We start from the raw sequence: 21,768 nt of genomic DNA, 5'->3' as shown, positions 1-21,768 counted from the left end.
TAAAATCAATACCCCACTTAGTAAAGGGACCGACGGTGAAAACGGGAAAAAGAGGAGCTGGATGTGCACACATCTTTCGAGTATAAATTTGACAGGGGTGACAGCGTTTGACCGCTTCCACACAGTCTTTAAAGAGTGAAGGCCAAAAATAGCAGGCACGCAAGATGCACTGGGTTGTAGCAAGCCCTGATAGATGACCACCACAAGCTCCACTGTGGCAGTCATTTAGCACTAACTTTGCTTCCTCTAAGGTTAAACAATGCCGAAGGATTGAATCAACCCCTCGACGGTATAAGGTATCACCAATGATAACATAATTTTAGCCAGGTGACGTAATTTTCGACGTTCATCCTTGGAGAAAGTAGAGGGAAACTTCGAAGTCTGGAGATAAACAATGATATCTCCATACCAAGGGTCGAGTGAAGAGATGAGGAATAAATGTTCGTTGGGAAAACTCTCCTCATAAACAGTATCCTCTCCACAAGGCAGTTTAGAAATTAGCTTAGCGAAAACCATGGATTTCTTAGACTTGGCAGACAAGAACTCGAGATCAAATTCTTGCAAAATGACTATCCATCGATTATATTTGCCCCCAATCACTCGCCTACTGAGGACAAATTGAAATGGATTGACCTCCGCTAAGACAAAAATTTTGCGTAGTAGAATATAATGACGAAGCCGCTGGACAGCATGGACAGCTGCCAAAGCCAACTTCTCAACCGGAGAATAGCAAAGTTCAGGACCTATTAAGCCTTGGCTCAAATAATAAATGACATGCTCGGTGAGAGCATCGTCCTCCTGAACGAGAACCATACCAATGGTTGATTCTGCTGCAGCGAGATATAAAAGGAAGTCTCTACCATAATCCGATGGACTCAAAAGCGGGGCAGAGACTAATGCCTTTTTCAAAGCATCGAACGACCGGTGTGTAAAGTCGTCCCACACAAATGGAACTCCTTTCCGTAGCAAACGCATGAACCCTTTAGTGATCTCGGCATAGTTTGCTATAAAACGTCTTAAGAAATTAGCCTTCCCTTGAAGACTTTGAAGTTGTCGAATTGAGGACGGGGGAGGCAACTGAACTATTGCCTCAACCTTGAAGGGATCAACCTGAATCCCTTCATTTGACACAATGAACCCTAACAACCGACTGGACATAACCGCGAAAACGCACTTGTTGGGATTCAACCGGATTTTATAAAAACGACATCGCTCGAAAACCATTCGAAGATGAATAGGGTGATCAGTTCTCTTTCGAGAACGAGCAGCGAGATCGTCCAAGTATGCTTCAATGACATGTTTGATGTCGTGGAAAGCATATGACATGGCCCACTGAAAAGTGGCTCCAACATTTTTAAGACCAAAAGGCATCTTTCTATATGCAAAGGTACCCCAGGGACATATAAAGGCTGTCTTATGTTGATCTTCAGGACGGATAGAAATTTGATTATAATCAAAAAAACCATCCATGAAGGAAAAAATCTCATTACCCGCACACTCGTCGATAATCTGATCATTGAATGGCGTGGGGTAATTATCTTTCGGACAAGCCTTGTTTAGGTCCCTAAAATCGATGCATACTCAGATTGTTCCTTGCTTTTTATCCACAGGGACTGGATTAGAAACCCAATCAGAAAGAGGAACAGGGTATATGAAACCCGCCTTTAGCAGCTTCTCAACTTCAACTTTGATAGCTGTTGCTTTCCTAGGATTAACCGGCCGAAGCCTTTGACGAACCGGTTTGACATTTTCATACATCTTGATCTCATGTTGAACTATAGATGGGTCAATGCCAGGCATTTCTTCATAAGACCAAGCAAATACATCTCGAAATTCCTTGAAAAGGTCAGTGTAAATTTGAATTTCTTCAGGGGAACATTCAATTCTGATGAAGAGATTCTCGATCACGTTAGGGTCCCTAGAGATGTTTATAGGTATCGTTTTTGAAATCACCAACATATTACCTTGGGCACGAACGTGTGCTGGAGCCAAAGGATGACACCGTACAAACATCACTAGTAAAGAGCTCAGAGAATCTAGATTCTACTTCCTGTAATGGAGGAAGAAAGTATAAAGGATGGTGTAAGTCTTCCCAAGGTCGATCTATACCCATCATTACTTTGAGGATTGCTTCTTCAGAAGGTAAAACCGAATCTAAGCAGTCCAAGGCAGAGGTAGAATCAAGGCTCCAGGCCGGGGCCACATCACCATCTAACTCCTCTTCGGAAAAAGAAGTAGAGTGGTCATCTGTAGAGTTGACGATATACTAATATCTAAGCTCAGCTGCAGATATAGGGAATGCCATTCCATTTACTTGTCCTTCACCTAATGTGGTCATAGGTGAAGGCAAGGTTCAAGGGTCTGAAAAATAACGAGTCCATAATAACTCTTCTTGAGACTCCTTAGATGATGAAACGACATTGATTCTAGCGAAAGGAGAGGGAAGATCAAAGGTACCCATCAATGAGGAATACATCCCCACTCCTAAATTCTCAGTAGGCGGACGAGGGTTATCCACTAAAGGAACAGTAGAGTCAGAGATTGCTTGAGGATCGACTGGACAATAATCCAATTGATCAACCTTAACGATTTTCCCCTCATGAGGAAAGCAAATGACACAAAACAGAGTCGAAACAACGGCGTCCATTTCATATACCCAGTTCCTTCCTAAGAGGAGATTGTAGTCTAGGTTAGCATCTATGACTTCTACTTCAATATTGACGACCTTCCCCCCAACACATATAGGAAAGGTCAGGATAATCCCATGCGGCTTATGAGAATGACCATCAAATGCAGTCAAGACGGTAGGTGAAGGAACAGCCGAAGGCGATCCAATAGCCTTCCAACATGACATCGACATGATGCACGTGGAAGCTCCTTCATCGATAACGGTATGAAAAATGTTAATTTTCGGTATGTAGACTTTATTTGGAAAGCCATATGATGAGGGAGTCGCTTTTTGACATTTAACATGTCAAAAGTGAGCACTAAAGAGTTAGTTGGATCGACTGCCCCAATCGCAGAAAGTAAAGCACTTCGTTGAGCCGGACACGACTGGAGAACCTCTAAAGCGGACATGGTGCACAGACTCTGAGCCAGATCCTCAACAATGGAGTAATTCTGGGCGGCCCTAGCATTAGGATTAATAGTCGTGCGTTTAGCGGAACCTTTCGGTATCCGTGGTATAGTCTCGACAGGGGGTTGCTCAATATGAAGGTCGGTATTTCCGGGAGCAGTCTTGTCCTTGGAAGTTTCGGCTTCACCGTAATCACGTGACCGAGTAGCCACATGGACGTTAGAACCCATCATGAAAACATTTGATGATTTTTCCCCTTCCTAGTTGCCCCCTGCAGAGGTTCCAGGGTTTGAACTCGCACCAGCAAGAAGTTGTTGCCCTTGGGGAAAAGGGTTGGTTAACACAGCCTGAGAACTAGAAGTCCCTTGCTGCCCTAACAAGCACTGAGCATCTTCAATCTTGGGGCAGAGGTGAGTTAAATGGTCTCCACTGCACAACTTGCATGGAAACTTGACTTTCTTTCTAGACTCATTTCTACCACCACCAGCATTATTGCCGGATTTATTTGCGTCAGCCTTCCCATCCTGGTTCTTTTTCTTACCTCGTCCTTTCTTTTTCCCATTGGAATTTTGATTTCCTTTAGGGTTATCAGATTGGACGGCATTAATCGAAGAGGTTTGGGAAGCCGGAGGGTTAGACGATGTGACTTGGTTGTTAGAAGCAGTTTGTAAAGACAATTGTTGCAATTGGTTCAACAAGTTCACCGCATTTGTGTCTACCGATCCAACGATACCATCCGCATGGGGACCTGGCTTCGACTTGGCTATGTCAACCTTAGACCTAGGAGCATCCGGCAAGTATTTTTGTAGGATCCCAGACTGAGAGTAGATCAATTCTAATTGCTGGGCCCTAAAAATGGCTTGCTCCTCAGAATAGACTCCAGACATGGAGACATCCTTAGAGATCTCAAGTTGTAAAGATTTAAAAAACCATTCAAGACGGTACTCCAGAGGGATTTCAGCTTTAATGAGCCTCTTTCTCCGTCTCCATTCCTGAATATGGTTAGAAATGTGGGTTGCCTTATCCTGACGAAAAGTAGCCAGAAGTTCAGTTCCAGCATCATAACGGACAGGCAACTGGAAATGATTTAATAAAATATTAGCTAAGTCAGCGAAAGATGTAAAGTTGCCCCCTGGCAACTCTATATACCATTTGGCCACATTACCAGTCAAGGTGCGTTGAAAAATTCTCAACCTAATCGAGTCATCGATAAGGGAGTCAGATGAGCACCACAAATGGAATGTGGTTACATGGTCGCCTGGGTCTTCACCGCTCTTCCCTTCGAATTTTGGAATATCCGAAGGGAGTTTGGTTGGGACCGAAGGCCAGGTTGGATTGTATTTGATTTGATCGTTTGTTAACTTAGTGAGATCTGGCAAGTTCAAAGTTGCCAGAAACGGAAGCCTCGGAGGACCTTGGGGATTCCACCCAGACTGGGCGGAGCTCCCAAAGTTCTGAAAAGATTGGCCTGGATTTTGAAAGGCACCAGGCTACCCGAAGTAACCAGCAGAACCGGCTGAACCAAAAGGCAAGCCTTGTGATCCAGCAAAATTCAGAGTTTGACCAACTCCAGCTGCAAAGCCTCCATAGCCAGCAAAGTTTCCTCCTAAAGGATTATAAGGAGTTGATAACCCCTGATACGGATTCCAAGCTAAAGCTAAGGGAGGAATACTTTGAAACGAACTAACTATGGAGTACGGCCTATTCCCTTGTTGGCCGAAAAACGGATTCCCAGTTCCTGCGCCACTAACCCCAGGGTTAGTCCAACCTTGGAAAGGATTGCGGCTTTGTCCTATAGAAGAAAAAGGCATGGATCCTATTGTTGGGTTGGAATGTGGTATATGACCACTTCCGAAAGGAAAACCCTGGAATGAAGCCGATCCACCCATCATGGATGTGGCGGCACTAAACGGAAATGATGGAATACCCTGTGAATGGGTGCCAAATGGGAAAAATCCAGAACTAAAAGCATTGGTTTGGGAATTTCCACTCGTGGATGGAATGGAGGTAGACCCAACTAAAGATGTGCTAGCAAAAGATCCAAACAAAGAAGCAGAGGAGATGGAAATCATTCCTCCCCCCTGTACCGATGTTGGAGTCTGTATAGTTGTAGCACTTGTAGTAGAAGCCATGCTTCCAGTAGTGGTCATCGATGGTAAGCGCGTAGCGTAACTTGGACTTGATGATCTATGCGTCGGAGTCCCAACGTATTGTAATACGTCTGGATGGCTAAATGGTAGGGGAGAATTCGGAGCCGCTAACGACTCTGAGAGTTCTTCTACCTCTATGTTATTCTTTGTTTGAAAGAGAACTCGAGAAAGAACTGGAGTGTTCCTCTCTTGTTCCGCGGAAGTGCCAGGCCTTGCTTGAACACTAATGCTCTCGAGAGGAGGATCAATCCTTGATGCGTCAACTGTCGTGGGACGAAACCCACCAGTAGTATTATCTATGTGCCTTCTAAGAGAAGGCTCTAAACTTGGTGGTGAAAGACCACGAAGTCTTCGAGACCGTCTAGGTGATCAGTCAGCCACTTTGAATTTTTTGTTAAGATCTAACTAAAGACTCAAAAAATTGAAAGCTAGGCCAACTAAGAGCACAGAGCACACACTATAAAGTCCCTAAAGATATCAGCCAGTCAAACAACTTCCAAGTATTTCCGCTCCGGGTGATTAGGACCGGACACCAAAATACAAGAAAGTGAATTAAGGGGCCTTCCGAAGATAGTCTCGGATGATGAGAGCCCAATCCTATCAGCGAAGGTAACAGAGGAAGTTACGCTGACCTCCTAACAACATCCTGCGCCAGTGCAAGCCCCCAAGATTCGCAAGGGTGCCCTCCAGTGGTACCGTTGAGAGTGATGCAATGTCGACCTCAGGTGCCATGGGATTCCCCTCCATAGCCACCTGTGTAGATCCCTAGGAGTAGCAACTATGGATACCAACTCGTCGCAGAAGCCAGGCGGAACAGTCGTGAGGTAAGTTCAGACAAGTAGGAGAGGGGGTATCTCTCTTCCCTGTCTTCGCGGACCCTCGCGCTTAACTCCCAAATCCAGAGCTTTCCTGGTCTTCCTAACGCTATTGGATTTTCACTCACTATTCAGACTCCTATATTTGACAGTTTAAATGGCCTTGGAGAGTTAACTCTCCACTCGCCTAATCCAAGGCCCTAAAATCCTAAAACTTGTTGGTGTATCTAACTTAAAAAAAAAAAAAAGTTTTAGTGAATTTTAATTAGCGCTTGATTTTAAAATAGGTTGTTCTTTAAGTCACGGGATAAACGGAAGTGAAACTAGTGTTGTTTTGACGCAAAAGAAATTAATAAAAACCAAACTACATGCACATGCACTTGTTTTCATTTTTCGATGAAAAGCAATTTCTACAGGGTTCAGAGGAACTTCTAATAAAACAAATTTTATTTTCCTTTCTTTAATTCACACTTCACACTCACAAAAGTTAACAAAGCTATGGATGCCTAAAGAGATATGCAAATCTATCCTAATGCAACAAATATATGCTGATGCAAGATTCGAAACTACTCTAAAATAAAGAAATGAAAGTTGCTTGCTTATCAATTTTTATTTTGCCACTTAAAATGTTTAGATGGAATATGAGATGCTATCATTCATTTCGTCTAAACACTAAAAACAAGTTTCAAGACAAACAAAAAGCACTTTCATTCACTAAAAGGAAACCAAATCAAAACAAAGTTCAAAAAAGCAAAACTAAGTTTTTCAAAAAGTTTTCTTCAAAAGAAACAACAAAAGATGTCTTTTCAAAAATGCTCTCAACAAGACTGAAACTTTGTGATTAAAGAATAGGCAACAAACACTTTTGCAAGTTGACACCACACAATGGATGAAAACTCAACAAAAAGAAATGTGTTTAAAGATGCTCTTAACAATCAAAAGCAGCAATGAAAGCTTTGGCAACAAAGACCAAAAATATCAAAAAGACAAATTTCAAGAAAGTATCAATCAACAACTTTCATGAAACAAAGAAGTGGATGGTCACAAAAAGTGGTTTTGTCAAGCAAACAAAAAGTCACCAAAAGCAAGATTTAACACAAAGATTGAGATCAATCTTCCTGCCCTGATGAATCAAAGCAGCCAAGATTCCCAGCAAGAAATCTTGCGTGCTTAAGCAAAAAACGATGACGCTTGCAACAACAAAAACAAGACCAATACTCCTTACAATCAGAGAGAATTTGGAACAAGATGCTTGCTGTAAAACTAACAACTGACACTGGAAAGTGACTGTTTAAGACTTAATCAAACCAGCAGACAGACCTTCAGAGACAAAAAGGTTTAAAAATCTTGGAAATTGCAAGATATACGCGACTATACTGATGTACAGATTGCGTGTATACGCGACTGTGCTTAAGGAAACCTACGTATACGTGGGTTCACTTAAGGAAACGTGCGTATATACACCTCTATAACTAAGAAAAATAGCGTATATAAAAGATTTCAAGAAAAATAAAAAACAAACTGAAGAAACTGGCAAAACTTAGAATTCAAGAACAGACCACACAGCAACAGCAAGCAAACAGGCAGTTGAGCCCTGATTGGCTTGAAAACACCCAAACTAGGAACAACAACAATGTTGTCCCCAGCGGAGTCGCCAATTCTGTTTAGGGAAATGTTCCCCTAGGGCTTTTGGTTTGAAACCCTAGCAGACTGAAAGTTGTCTATACAGAGAAACACATATTCACACAGCCATTATGTTATTATAAGCAAATCCTATGATAAGGGGCATACCTTAGGTCCTACGTTTGAGAAGGTCCTTTAGGGTCCAAACCCTTCTTCAAGTTCCTTTTGCTCCTTTGTCCTACAAAACAACCAATTCCGGAAAGCACAGCAGTATATGGACAAAACCTTATAAAGAAACCATCTTCATATTATAAAGAAAGGTAGTTAGTTATGAAATTTAAACAACCATTCACATATGAATTCTAACATGAATATCATAAACATGAAGAAGATTTATATCAGGAACCAAGACATGTGTTTCTTTTATTATAGACAAATAAAGTACAGAAAAGGAATAATTTCACCTAAGTCACCCTTTCGCAGGCTCCAAGCAAAGCCTTCTTCTGGATTCGTCTAGCCTCAAGCCTTTAACAAACTCCTTCCATGGCTTACTCCATGATGTCACAAGTAGTGGATGAACATCAACACACAAGGAAACAAGGGTTTCCTGTACAAATGGGGGAAGTGCAGGAGGCACAAGGATCTTCAGACCTGGTCAGGGAAAAATCTCAGCATAATAACCTTTCTTCTCTTCTCTCCTCCTTTAGGCCTTCCCATTGAAGCCTTTTTATACTTCTTCCAAAGTAGTTTTTTAGTTGGGAGTTGGTTGGGAACAGTTGGGCCATGGGCACTAACAGGTGATCAGCAGGTAAAACCTGCAATCTCCGCCCGAAATTAAGGACTTTTATATTTTTTTAAGTGTTTTAATACATATACGCGGGTTGGGTATATACCTACCCGCGTATACACGCGTTTAACTCAAGGCAATGTCACGTATAAGGGATAAAACACTGTTTTTTAAATTTTTGGACCAGGTCTGGAAGGAGGGGTTTCCCTAGGCCATGAGTGCAGCATCACAAACCATAAGAGTGAGATTTGGAGCTATAACACTATGTTATGTTCATGAATACATACAGGCATGTTAGATATAACGCAAAGCATAGTAAGTTGAAATATCTGAATGAAAAACAGAGTAACGAATTATTCCTTGCAATTAGAATATTATGGAAATGGTATCATGCTTTTCAGAATTTATTTTATATTTTCTCATCTGAACCTCTCTTTGCAGCATTTGAAAAGTTCAATTCAAATTAGAATGGAAAACTAAGTACACAAACAGAAGTGTAAAACCACTCAAACGCAGTGGATAACCTAGGTTCACCTCCTCATTCCAACGAAGATGGAGAACTAGAAATAAAATTATAATTTGTTAGCAAACTACATGTCAAAGGTAATTTTTAACAGCAAACTATATCTGCATATGTTAGGTCCTTATACTACTAGTGTAGCCCCTTATTGTTATTATTGCAACCCCATTATCGTATTTTTGTGCCCATGTAGTCCCCATATTTTTATTATTGTGCCCCATAGAAGCCCACTATTGTTATTGTTGTGCCCTTAGAATATTATTGTTATGTCGGCTCTGATTATATAGTGACCCCTTAGACTCCTATATAGAAAGGAGGTCTTCTCATTTGTATCATCCAAGAATTGTTCATTTGTAATGTAAAGGAGGTTTCCCCCTCTAAGAGGCTAGTTTTGAAGCCATTGATCTATCTTTTCTTCTATTTTGTGAGCTGGTTGCATAACATTTTGTATCAGATCTTTTGATTCTAGGCTTTTGCTGCTCCAAAAACGTCATCATGGCCTTTTCACTATAGCTTTTTTCTAAGACGTTTCAGAAGCTAAAATTAAAACCCATTTGAGCTGAAATCTTTATGAACCTTGGGTCCAAATTTATGATCTTGTCGCTCTATATTTTCAGAGATATGATCCAACTAAGTTAGGGTGTTTGTAGGCTCCCGAATTACATCCAAAACAAGTGACCTTGGGAAAATCGTCATAACTTTCTCTCTTAGCATAGGATTAAAATTTAGTAAGAAGTTACAGGACAAGGACAGACTTTAGTTTTTGGTGTATCATTTTGAGGTCCAAAGGTTGAAACAATGACACGTGGCAGTTCGTACAACTTTGTTCTACTAAACCAGTCTATAATCAGGTCATCGTGGGAGATTTGGCATAACTATTTCTTGAAGAATACAATATTGATCAAACTGGTGGGGTTATAAAGAGGACACAAAGGGACACCACAGGACAAAAATTAAGACTTTAGAGATCCGAAATTACAGAGATACAACAGATTCAATATCAAGCTCCTACAAAGTGAAAAACGGTGTGTAGTTGTTTTTTTAAATTTGCATAAGTTGGTTTGAAAAATTAGTTTGAAGTGATTCAAAGGGCATAGTGAAGCATAATTATCATTAATTTATGCCCCGATGAAATAAAATGGAAACACCTAGTAAATATCCTAAAATATTTACCATGACTCATGAAGAAGAGGAAGAAATGCAACATGATATATCAAAATTACAAGACCAAGTGCAACAAATTTCACTCTCACAAAAAGTAACAGAAGCTAAGATGGATGGTTTAAAGAAAGGCATGGAAGCTAAGATGGATAGTGTGGAAGTTAATATGGAAGCTAAGATGGAAGCCAATATGGATGGTTTAGAAGAAAAACTGAAAGAAAACATTGAATATTTGAAGAAAGACATGGAAGGTTTGAAAGAAGGTTTGGCAAAGTTGCTACACAAAATGCTTCCTAATGGTGAAAAGGTAGTAGAGGAAACTCATGATGAGAATAAAAGTAATGTTAATCACAATTTCATAGAATCTAACATTGGATTGAACACTCACCATGTTCCAAATATCGATATGAGGAAGTTTGATGGCAAGGATCCCATAACATGGATACTACAGATGGAGCAATATTTCGATCTCCATAATGTGAAAAACACACAAAAGGCATAAATTGCAACTTTATATTTGGAACCCAGTTAGTTTGTATGGTATCAATGGCTTTTCTCTCATAAACAAATTGTCACTTGGTCAATTTTAGGAAATGGTAGCACACTATGAGGATACAAAAAGAAATGCCTTCTTTGTCCAATTGATAAATCTCAAACAAAAGGGTTCAATGGTGAAGCACATTGAGGAATTACAAAAATTGAATATAAGGGTAAAAGATATTCCAGAGGAGCATAGGATTGATGTGTTCATAGGGACTTTAAAATATACAATCCAACATGAGGTCTTCCTATGGAACCCTAATTCATTGGAGAAGGCATTCAAGTTGGAAAGAAAAATTGAAAGCAAAATTATGGCAACAAATAAGCCTACCCATCACAACTATAAAGATTTAAGTGTTTCTGCCCCTAGCCTTGCACAACCTACAAGGTTGACACCACAACAATTGGAAGAAAAAATAGCAAAAGGGCTTTGTTACAGTTGTGATAGCAAATACACTAAAGGTCATAAGTGTGCTGAGAAGAAATTATTTTACATACATTGTGAAGAGGAGGAAGAAAAGGAACAAGAAATGTCAAAAGAAGAGGATATACACTAGGAACCAAACCTAGAGAAAGAAGAAATTAATCCAACCATATATTGTAATGCATTGGTAGGAATGACCACTCCTCAAACCCTAAAGACAGAAGGACATATCAAGAAGAAAAAGGTAATAGTGTTGATTGATTCAAGTAGTACCCATAATTTTATTCACTGTAAGATAGCCAAGGAATTGAATTGCTTCCTATATCCAGGACCAGGGTGTCAAGTGATGGTTGCAAATGGAGGAACCATAAATTTCTCTGGAAAGTGCCATAATATAAATATATCCATGGGAGAATATGTATTGAATAGTTTAATGCTTTCCATTCCAATGGGTGGTGCTGATGTTGTACTAGGAGTCCAATGGCTACAATATTTGGGTACAATAGCTTTTAATTTTCAAGAACTTTTCTTGAAAAAATTTTGGGAAAGAAAGGAAGTTGAATTAAGGGATATTATAGGGAAACCGGTAAAGATAATAAGCTCTAACATCATGATAAAGCTTCTAAAGAAATAACAACAGAGCGTAATTGCACAATTATGTTCATTGGAGGTTCCCACATTGAAATCATTTATTTCTCTAGATCTCCGAAACATTTTGGACAATCATTCCAAGATATTTGAGACTCCCAAAGACCTCCCACCTATTCATTATCAATGTTATTCATTTGATTCCAGGAAGTGTTCCTCCAAACATCAAGCCTTACAGATATCCATATTCCCAAAAGAGTGAAATTGAACATATGGTTGCAGAAATGCTAGCAGTGGGTACAATTCAACCTAGTCAAAGTTCTTTCTCTGCTCCAGTAGTATTGGTGCACAAGAAGGATGGATCATGGCGCATGTGTCCAGATTATAGGGATCTCAACAAGCTCACTATTAAAGATAAATTTCCTATTCCTATCATTGATGAATTATTGGATGAATTACATGGAGAAATTTACTTCACCAAGTTGGATCTTCGTTCAGGATATCATCAAATTAGAATGAAGACTAAAGACATGCTGAAAACATCATTTAGAACTCATGAGGGTCATTATGAATTTTTGGTGATGCCTTTTGGCCTTACCAATGCACCTTCTACATTTCAAGGTTTGATTAATTCCTTTTTCAAACCCTTCCTTAGAAAATTTGTGTTAGTATTTTTTGATGATATACTAATCTACAATAAGTCTTGGAAGGATCATGTTCAACATTTTGACAGGGTGCTCAAACTATTGGAGGAGAAACAATTATATGCAAAAGCCTCCAAATGTTTCTTTGGAGTACAAGAGGTGGAATATCTGGGTCATATTGTATCTCATGAAGGTGTTAAGGTAGACCCTAGAAAAATTAAAGCCATTAAGGAATGGAAAATCCCCACATCCATAAAGCATTTGCAAGGATTTCTCGGGTTGATAGGGTGTTATCGCAAGCTTATTAAGAATTATGGGCGAATAGCAGCACCTCTAACAACATTACTGAGGAAATACACATTTTCTTGGACTCAAGAAGAACGAAGGCCTTTGAACATATTAAAGAGGCAATGTGTCAAGCACTGGTCTTAGCTACACCAGATTTCACAAAAACATTTATTGTAGAATGTGGTGCCTCTAGAAATGGAATTGTGTTGTTTTAATGCAAGAAGGAAGACCCATTTCTTTCGAAAGTCATCCAATCAAAGGAAATTATTTACACAAATTTATTTATGAGAAGGAAATGTTGGCAATACTACATGCACTTAAGAAACACAGACCTTACCTAATGGGAAAACACTTCAAGGTAAAAACGGATCATGATAGTCTTAAATACATTTTAGAACAAATATTATCTTCAGAAGAGCAGCAAAAATGGGTCACAAAGATGTTGGGTTATGACTTTGAAATCATCTACAAAAAAGGGAAGCAAAATGTTGTTGCAGATGCACTCTCAAGAAAGGATGAGGATGTGGAAGCATTGCTTTGTGCCATTTCTATTATCCAACCAGATTGGATAAACAAAGAAAGGGATGAATGGAAGAATGATGAAGAAGTGTGGGAACTCATTCAAAAGTTGCAACAATATCCTAGTACATCTTATCCATTTAGCTGGAAAAATGATTCGTTATGGTACAAAGATCTCTTATACCTCTGTAAGAATTCCCAACTCAAACAAAAGATTCTTATGGAATTTCACACCTCTCCCTTAGGATGGAACTCGAGATTTTTAAAAACTTACCACAGGGTTAAGAAGGAATTTTTTGGGATGGCCTTAAATCTGATATTCAAAAGTTTGTGGTGGAATGTTTGTTTTTCCCACAAAATAAATTTGAGAGAATTAAGACCCTAGCTCTGTTACAACCTTTATCCACTCCAAGTCATTGTTGGGAGGAGGTTTCATTGGATTTTATCACAGGTTGACCTAAATCCGAAGGAAAGAGTGTCATAATGGTGGTAGTTGATAGACTTACCAAGTATGCACACTTTTGTGCATTATCTCATCCATTTAAATCTAGTATAGTTGCTACTGCATTTATGGAAATGATTCAAAAGCTACATGGAAACCCAAAGATTATTGTGAGTGACAGAGATCCCATTTTCACTAGTAATTTTTGGACAGAATTATTTTCATGTTTAGGTACTCAGCTAACTCATAGATGATCTTATCATCCCCAATCTGATGGGAACACTGAGATAGTGAACAAACGTTTAGAAGTATATCTTCGTTGTTTTGTATCTAATAAACAAACACAATGTGTCAAGTGGTTGCCTTTGGCTGAATGGTGTTATAACACTTCCTTCCAAATTGCAGCAAAAATGACCCCATTTATGGCACTTTATGGATATCGTCCACCGTTCATCACATCAAATTTAAGATAAAATTCTAAGGTTCAAGCTGTGGAAGATCGCATCGAACATCAACAACAAGTTCTCCAACTCTTAAAGGATAACCTCACTTTGGTGCAGAATAGAATGAAACAACAGGAAGATGAAAATCACGGCAAAAGAAGTTTTGATGTAGGTGATTGAGTATTTCTATGACTACAACCATACAAAAAAAATGTCCCTCAAGCAAGCTAAGAAGGATAATAAATTATCACCAAAGTATTATGGTTAGTACAAGGTGTTACAAAATATTGGTACTATGGCATACAAATTGGAGCTTCCTGCATCTTCACAAGTGCATCTAGTTTTCCATGTGTCATGCTTAAAGAAGGTTATAGGTGACAAGCTCCCAGTTCAAACAATATTGCTAGAACTCGGCAAGGAAGGAAAAATCATATTGGAACCTGAAGCAGTCACAGAAACAAGAAATTGACAACTACGAAATCGATCAATTTCAAAGTATCTCATCAAGTGGAAGAACTTACTCACTGAAGATTCCACATGGGAGGATGAGAATTTTATACAGAAGCATCCAGAACTACTCAAGCATTGAGGACAACATTTTTTTGAAGGAGAGGGGCATGTTAGGTCCCTATACTACTAGTGTAGACCCTTATTGCTATTAATGCAACCCCTTTATGTATTGTTGTGCCCATGTAGTCCCCATATTGTTATTATTGTGCCCCATAGAAGCCCAGTGTTGTTATTTTGTGCCCATAGAATATTATTATTATGTCAGCTCTGATAACATTGTCACCCCTTAGACTCCTATATAGAGAAAGGAGGTCCTCTCATTTGTATCATTCAAGAATTGTTCATTTGTGTAATGTAAAGGAGGTTGCCCCCTCGAAGAGGCTGATTTTGAAGTTGTTGATCTCTCTTTTCTTCTATTTTGTGAGTTGGTTGCATAACAGCATAGACTTGCAGGCAATAGTTTCAAACGTTCTATTTTGCTTCGTTTTTTCTAATATTAGCGTAAAATGTGCAGCCTTCTAAGTTCAACTCATAAAGTTGTCCTTCAGTAAATTGGTATATAATTATAGACCACAATCTCTCTCAAAATATTAATGTGGAATACTAACATATTGAATAAATTACTACAAGCAAAAACACTAACAGACTTTGAAACTCATGTAATGATCATAGGAACTTTCAATAAGAAAACTAAACAATAGCAGGAAAAGGGACAAAATAAACACAAAAGCAAGCTTCTCACAGAACTAGACTGAAGAAAAATCCAACAATCGAATTACCTTGAGAATGTTGTCACAAACAATGGCCGCAGTGCTCTTTGTGGCATGAATATTTTCTCCAACAATAATTGTCAAGGTGGTAATAATAGGTTTGGAGTTAGTAGTAAGCTCGTTAAGTGAAATTTTATATGATCTAACAAGCTCCTATTGTCCCCCACCTCGTGAAGAAGAATCAACTATTTCCCTTTCATTGCCTTTATCAATTCTGTCAACATCGTGGTCAACATAACTTTTGCTCCACCTATCACCTTATTGTTCCTGCTTCCTTTCAATTGCCCTGAACCTCTCCAGCAATGGGTTTCCCCATTGTGACGGTGTGGTTGCCTGTATAGAGACTATTCCCATTCGATAACACAATGAAACCCCCGATGGTCTCTTTCCCCTCCACGTCTTCGCCAATTCGGGCCTTCTCTACAGAAATTTCCTCAACACTTGGATATAGAATTGTTGGAGCTTTATACTCACCATCCTCCTCATCATCCCAATTCTCTGGGTTTGAGGCATGTGAATTTGGAATTTCCAACGGAATATCATCATATCCCTCAAGCTATTAGTCTTCTGGATCAAGTATGTATTCTTGTCTTCCCAGTCTCCTCTATGTTTTTGCATCATGATATTTAATTTATTTTGGTCACAAAGTATCTCAAACGGTGTATAAACTTACAAAATATTTCTCCTTGTTATCAATTAGAATGTTGTAAACAGCATCATGGTGAAGAATAAAAGTATAAACATGAGTAAGTTGATCCATTTTACAGGATACATCCTTCTTAATAGGATGGTTCTTTCCAGCATGAGCAAGAATTGCATGAACCTTATTTTTACGTACTATAACCACAAATCACCACTCAATACCTTCACACACCCACCATCACAATCAAGTTTCTACTCATGCTTGACAGAAAATTGAATAACAAGTGTGTTATCCTTGTTGTTAAACTCTTGAAACGTTGAAATGGCGAAGAAATGTGCATTTGTATGAGTTTAAATCCCTTTGTCATTGGTGTCCCCTTTCCAATTTACAGCAGTGTGAAGCCACTCCCCTGCTGCACTTTCTCAAGTTTTCTCAAGCTCTACACAAAGACAAATAAAATTTGCAACGAAAAATAGACAGATACGTGGTCCTCTCTCGCAGGATCTCCTTGCATGAAGAACACAACGCTAAGCGGAAGAGCAGGAGGTGATGAGTGTTTATTGTGTGACAGGCCAATATATTAATAATCATTTTTCCATGTCTCTCTCATCAGCTTTTATTATTATGTCCCATGCCAACTTACAACTTATCAATACACCCATTTGTACTCGACAACTTCAATGAAATTATCTATGAGTATGGAATTAGTATTTTTGTGCATTACTACTCATTGAATATTAAATGATTTGCACATATATAGGTTCTGAGTTGATTTTGATGGACTGAACAAGAAACAATGAGAGAACAGGGATAATGATATGAGATCATTGGTGGTTCCAAGCACGGTTATCAGACCAGAAGATGCAGATGTAGAAGGTAAAGACTAAGGCTAGGTCCATCCTATTCCTATTCTTTAAGTCCTTGAGTTGCAACCGCTGATGTGAACGAGAGTCGAAGAAAAAGCCGCTAGCGATAGATGCATCATATTTAAATTTGTGTTACACCATTGATCAAATATAGCTTAGAAAATGTACAATAGAATAATAGCTCCAAATTATCTACTCTCAATTGGGAATCTTATACTTGCACATTTTTATATTAGTTTAGTAATGAGGAATCTTATACTTAGGCATTTTTATATTAGTATAGTAATGAGGTTTCACTTTATAATTAACCAATTGCTCATAGACCAACCAGCCAAAAAACAAGCAAGTAAAACCACTCATGTCGATTCTATATATTCACACAAAAGTCTAAACCTCAAACGGTCAATAGAAATCCATCCATATCATTCATGAACTCCTTTGCATTTTTAAGGTTGTATGTTACTCAATATTATACTTAGGAATTTTTATATTAGTTTAGTAATGAGGTTTTCACTTTAAAATTTACCACTTGCTCACAAACCAGTCAGCCAAAAAACTAGCAAGTAGAACCACGCACATCAATTCTCTAGATTCACACAGAATTCTAGACCTCAAACAGTCACTAGAAATTTGTTCATGTCATTCATGAATTCCTTTTCATATTTAAGGTTGTGTGTAGAGTTACATGAGTTAATTAATAAATAATGACGTAATTATAATTTAATGTTTAAAATAAAATAAAAATGTAAATATATTGTTGAATAACATTATTTTTCGATAAGAACCACGGAACTCGGTGAGGAGCGAATGCGACCTGAAAAACCTAAGCAGGCCCCTCAGCTCCCTCCCAACGGCTTCCCTTGGTGTGTCGCGGTTATTTCCGGTCAGCGCCCCCCACACATCCCTCTCCAATGGCAGAGCAAGACGTTGGCCCTGGTGCTCTCTCTTTCAAAGATATGGTAACAGGTCACTCGCCGGATCAAGAATCCTTCTTCACCAAGTTGGCTTCTAGTATAGCCTTCCACTCCTCCAGAGCAAACCCCGAGAACAGAGCTAAGAGGTCGGAGAAAGGAAAAAATGTTGAGAATCACTCAGGAAAAGGCACCACCTCTACCATTCCCTCAAAAATGGAAGCTATCACTACAAAGGGTCAGGTGCAGCAAGAAAGAACAAAATCAAGGAGTAACTGTAACCCAAAAGCCAAGAAAATTCTGGAGTTGGAAATCCAAGACCCAGGAGTAGCTGTTTACAGAGAATACATGCAAGAACATGTAGTAATATGCAAATTCATGGGCATTTGGCCCACAAAAAAAGCCCTGAATTGGTGGATCCAAACCAAATGGAAACCAAGGGGGTAAATCAAACTCCAACTTGACTCAAAGCGGTTCTTCATAGTTATTTTTGACCTCCTAGAAGATAGATATAGGATATTTGAAGGAGGTCCTTGCTTCTTCAACTCAGCAGGATTGTATATGAGATTCTGGAAAGAAAACTTCACCCTTGAGAAAGAGGACTTCACAAGAGTCTTGGTCTAGGTGCGCCTCTTTTCCTTGCTAATGGATTCTCGGGCTCCTTCGGTCCTCAAAGGAATAGGAGACCAATTGGGATAGTACATAAAAGTGTCTGAAGGCACTCAAACTGGACATTATGTCTCCTATTCCAGAATATGTGTGTATATAGATTTCTCCGGAGCCCTCCCAGAAGCCATAAATCTAATTTTCGGGGATGAAGTCTGGCTCTAGAGCATAGACTATGAACATATCCCCTTCCATTACAGGAAGTGCCATGAGCACGGACACCTCTTCAGGGATTGTTCGCAAAACAAAATCCCTCAAAACGCTGAGCAGGCCAACAAGAAAAATGACAACGAGTGCTTTACTAGAGTTAACATAAGAAATAAAAATAGCAGGAAAAATAATACAAAGAAGGAACAGCAACAAGCATTCACTCAAAACCAATTCGAGGCCCTAGTAAATCTACAAGAATAGTTATCTTCGATTAACCCAATAGAGGACGAAGCAAGAGAAGACAAGAAAACTGGGCAAATCTAGGAACAAGAGGACAGAGGTTCAGATCACAACAATAAGGAAGATGAGAACTCACATGAGGACATAGAAATGGAACAGATATTGACAGATGAAACCCCAGAGGAAATTTCTATAGAAGAAGCACTCGAAGGAGTATACCTTGTATCAATAGCAGAGGAATGGAAGATAAATGGAATAGAGGTAATCCTAGAACACCAAATCCAGAAAATTGGAGGATCCTATCTCCTCCAAGAGGAATTCAAGCACAACTCAAATCATCCACCATCTAACAATCTAAAGGCATCATTTAAAATATAACAATGGGAAGGTTTAGCCCGAAAGGACCAAGCCGCAAAATGGGAAGGAAAACCACCATCCAACTTCTTCAAGAACTAGGCGCCAAACTCATAAACAAAAGAAAGGTAAAGGCCCTAGTCATAACCCCCTCTCTTTACCAATTAATTGCATTACCTGGAATATTAGACGACTAAATGGTTTAGGAAATAAAAGAATCCTTAAAAATAAAATCCTTTCTAATAAACCAGATATCCTCCTCATTCAAGAAACTAAACTTGAGTCAGTTCACCTTCCTCTCCTACAAAAAAAATTGCTTCAAACATTACAATTACATAGCCAATTCTGCCATAGGCATGGTTGGAGGAATTATGACCATATAGAAAAGCTCGTAGTATGATCTCATCTCCTCTGTTACTACTCATCACTCCATAACCATTGTCTTGAGAATTATCAGTTCCAATGAAAGTATATGTATCACCAATATCTATGCCCCCCATAAAGTTGTTGAACGAATCAAGATGCTTTAGTGTATCTCCAACTTGTTGGAATCCACCCATTTGTCTTTTAAAATCCTCGTAGGGGACTTCACCATGATAACGAATCTCGGGAAAAAGAAGGGAGGAATAAGGAAACTTGACAAGGATTCAGAAGCCTTTCTATCCACCATAGAAATCCTCGGTCTCATAGATATCCCTACAAGTAACGACACCTTAACTTGGAATAATAGAAGAGGGGGAGAAAGACAAATAGCTTCCAGGCTAGATCGGTTCCTCCTCTCAAAAGAAGTCTACCTCACCTCCTAGGAAACGGAGGCAATAATTCTCCCTCAAGCTGGTTCTGATCATTGGTCAATTTCCCTGAAGCTTCACATCTCTCCTGGCCCAAAAAACAAGCCTTTCAAATTCGAATCCTTTTGTTTGGACCACTTGGATTTCTTAGGCAAGATGAGGGAATGGTGGGTAAACTTGAAGACAAGAACTGGAAATAAGATGTATAAATTTCAGCAGAAATTAAAATCCATCAAAGAGGAAATCAAAAAATGGAACAGGGAAACTTTTGTCAATATAATCACCAGCAAAAGGAACTTGGAGCATAAAATGGAATTCCTCCACCAACAAATCATCAATGACAGCATCACAGATCAAAGAAAACAAGAAGATCTTAAGCTACAACAAAGTTGGGAGGAAAGGGCTCCCTTTTATTTATACTACTTTTGTTGGGTCAAATAGCCCTAATCTGGGTCGACTTCATCAAGATAGGGTCGACTTGGTGAGGAAGTAACAAATGACACTTTTGACTCAAAAATCATTTTCTTTACATGATACAAATGCCCAAGAAGGGTCTAATAAATTTGAAAATGACTCTTATTACTTAAGACAAAACCTAGAAACCTTCATAGAGGCTATGACCTAGAAAATAAATGAAAAAACATGAAACCCATGCTTCAAAATAATTTTTCTTTTATAATAAAATTTATTTTTACATCATGACTCAAATACAATTAACGAATATTGACACTAGTTACATTCTTCAGCACTCCCTCTTAACTAGGGCGGTATTCATAATTACATATATACAAAGGTACATGGATGTTCTCAAAATGATATGAAAAATCACAGCACATGCAGTGCTATGAATTATATACTTGACCAAGGTATCTAATTAGTTTGGACTAAGGTGTGTTCTAAGATTTAGCCACTATAGGTACCATCAAGCTTTATCTCTAACACCAACCTAGGGATCTAAGTATCGTATCCAAGGTCAGAGCTCCACAAGACCAACAATACCCTCCCTACTTTGGGATCTAAACTTCATCACAGGTCAGCTAGATATCCTCCCAAGTGTCTTATTGCCCCAAGATACTTCATTTCTCCTTACTAAATTTGTGATGTCTACTAGTACAAGCATGCTTCTAAAATATTTTAACTTCTTATTTGAAATATATTTCATAAACACATCAACTATTTGTTCATCGGTCAGAATGTATTGTAGCTTCACCACCCCATCCTGCACCAAACTTCTAATATAGTGGTACTTGTTATTGATATTCTTCGTCTTGCCATGGAACACAGAGTCTTCAGACATATTGATGTTTGTTTGATTATCACAGTTTATAATTGTAGGATCTAATGGCCCTCCAAACAAATATGATAGAAGCTTTCTTAACCAAACTGCTTCTTTTCCTACTTCACATGCAGCAATATATTCGACTTCAGCACTACTCAAATCAATTGTATATTGTTTTCTACTAATCCAAGAAATCATTCTGGAACCCAAAATGAAACAACCATCAATAGTGCTTCTTCCATCTGTCACATTGTTTGGTCAATTTAGTGTGTCCTAAATTGCTATTTAAAATGTCAATCCGGGAGTCGTAAACTGATGAAGTGAAGTGCATTGTATGTGCAAGATAACCGTTTTCTTAGTCTTTTGTCGCTTTTGAGTTTTTTTTTAGTTTGTTTTTGGGTTTATCTTTTGTGGATTCCCTAGTATGAGGTGGCGAAATTGAAAGTTAAGTATGGATGGTAATGATGATTTCTACAATGATTTTCCAAACTTAAAAGTTCTCAAAAAGAAGGTTTCAAACTGACTGTAATGAAATCAATTCTCAAAAGGAAATAAATGTACCAAAACA

General features: G+C 38.7%; 1 pseudogene; it reads right to left on the bottom strand.

Annotated features, from left to right (window-relative positions):
* Positions 1–15,577: 15,577 nt before the first annotated feature.
* LOC149226191 (calreticulin-2 pseudogene) lies at positions 15,578–19,690 on the bottom strand (annotated as a pseudogene).
* Between the last annotated feature and the right edge of the window lie 2,078 nt (positions 19,691–21,768).

This window comes from Pinus tabuliformis, chromosome J, assembly GCF_031772625.1.
Source record: "Pinus tabuliformis cultivar Carrire ecotype Pingquan chromosome J, CPIR1, whole genome shotgun sequence".
Taxonomy (NCBI): Eukaryota; Viridiplantae; Streptophyta; class Pinopsida; order Pinales; family Pinaceae; genus Pinus; species Pinus tabuliformis.
This window is presented reverse-complemented; position numbering and strand designations above follow the sequence as displayed.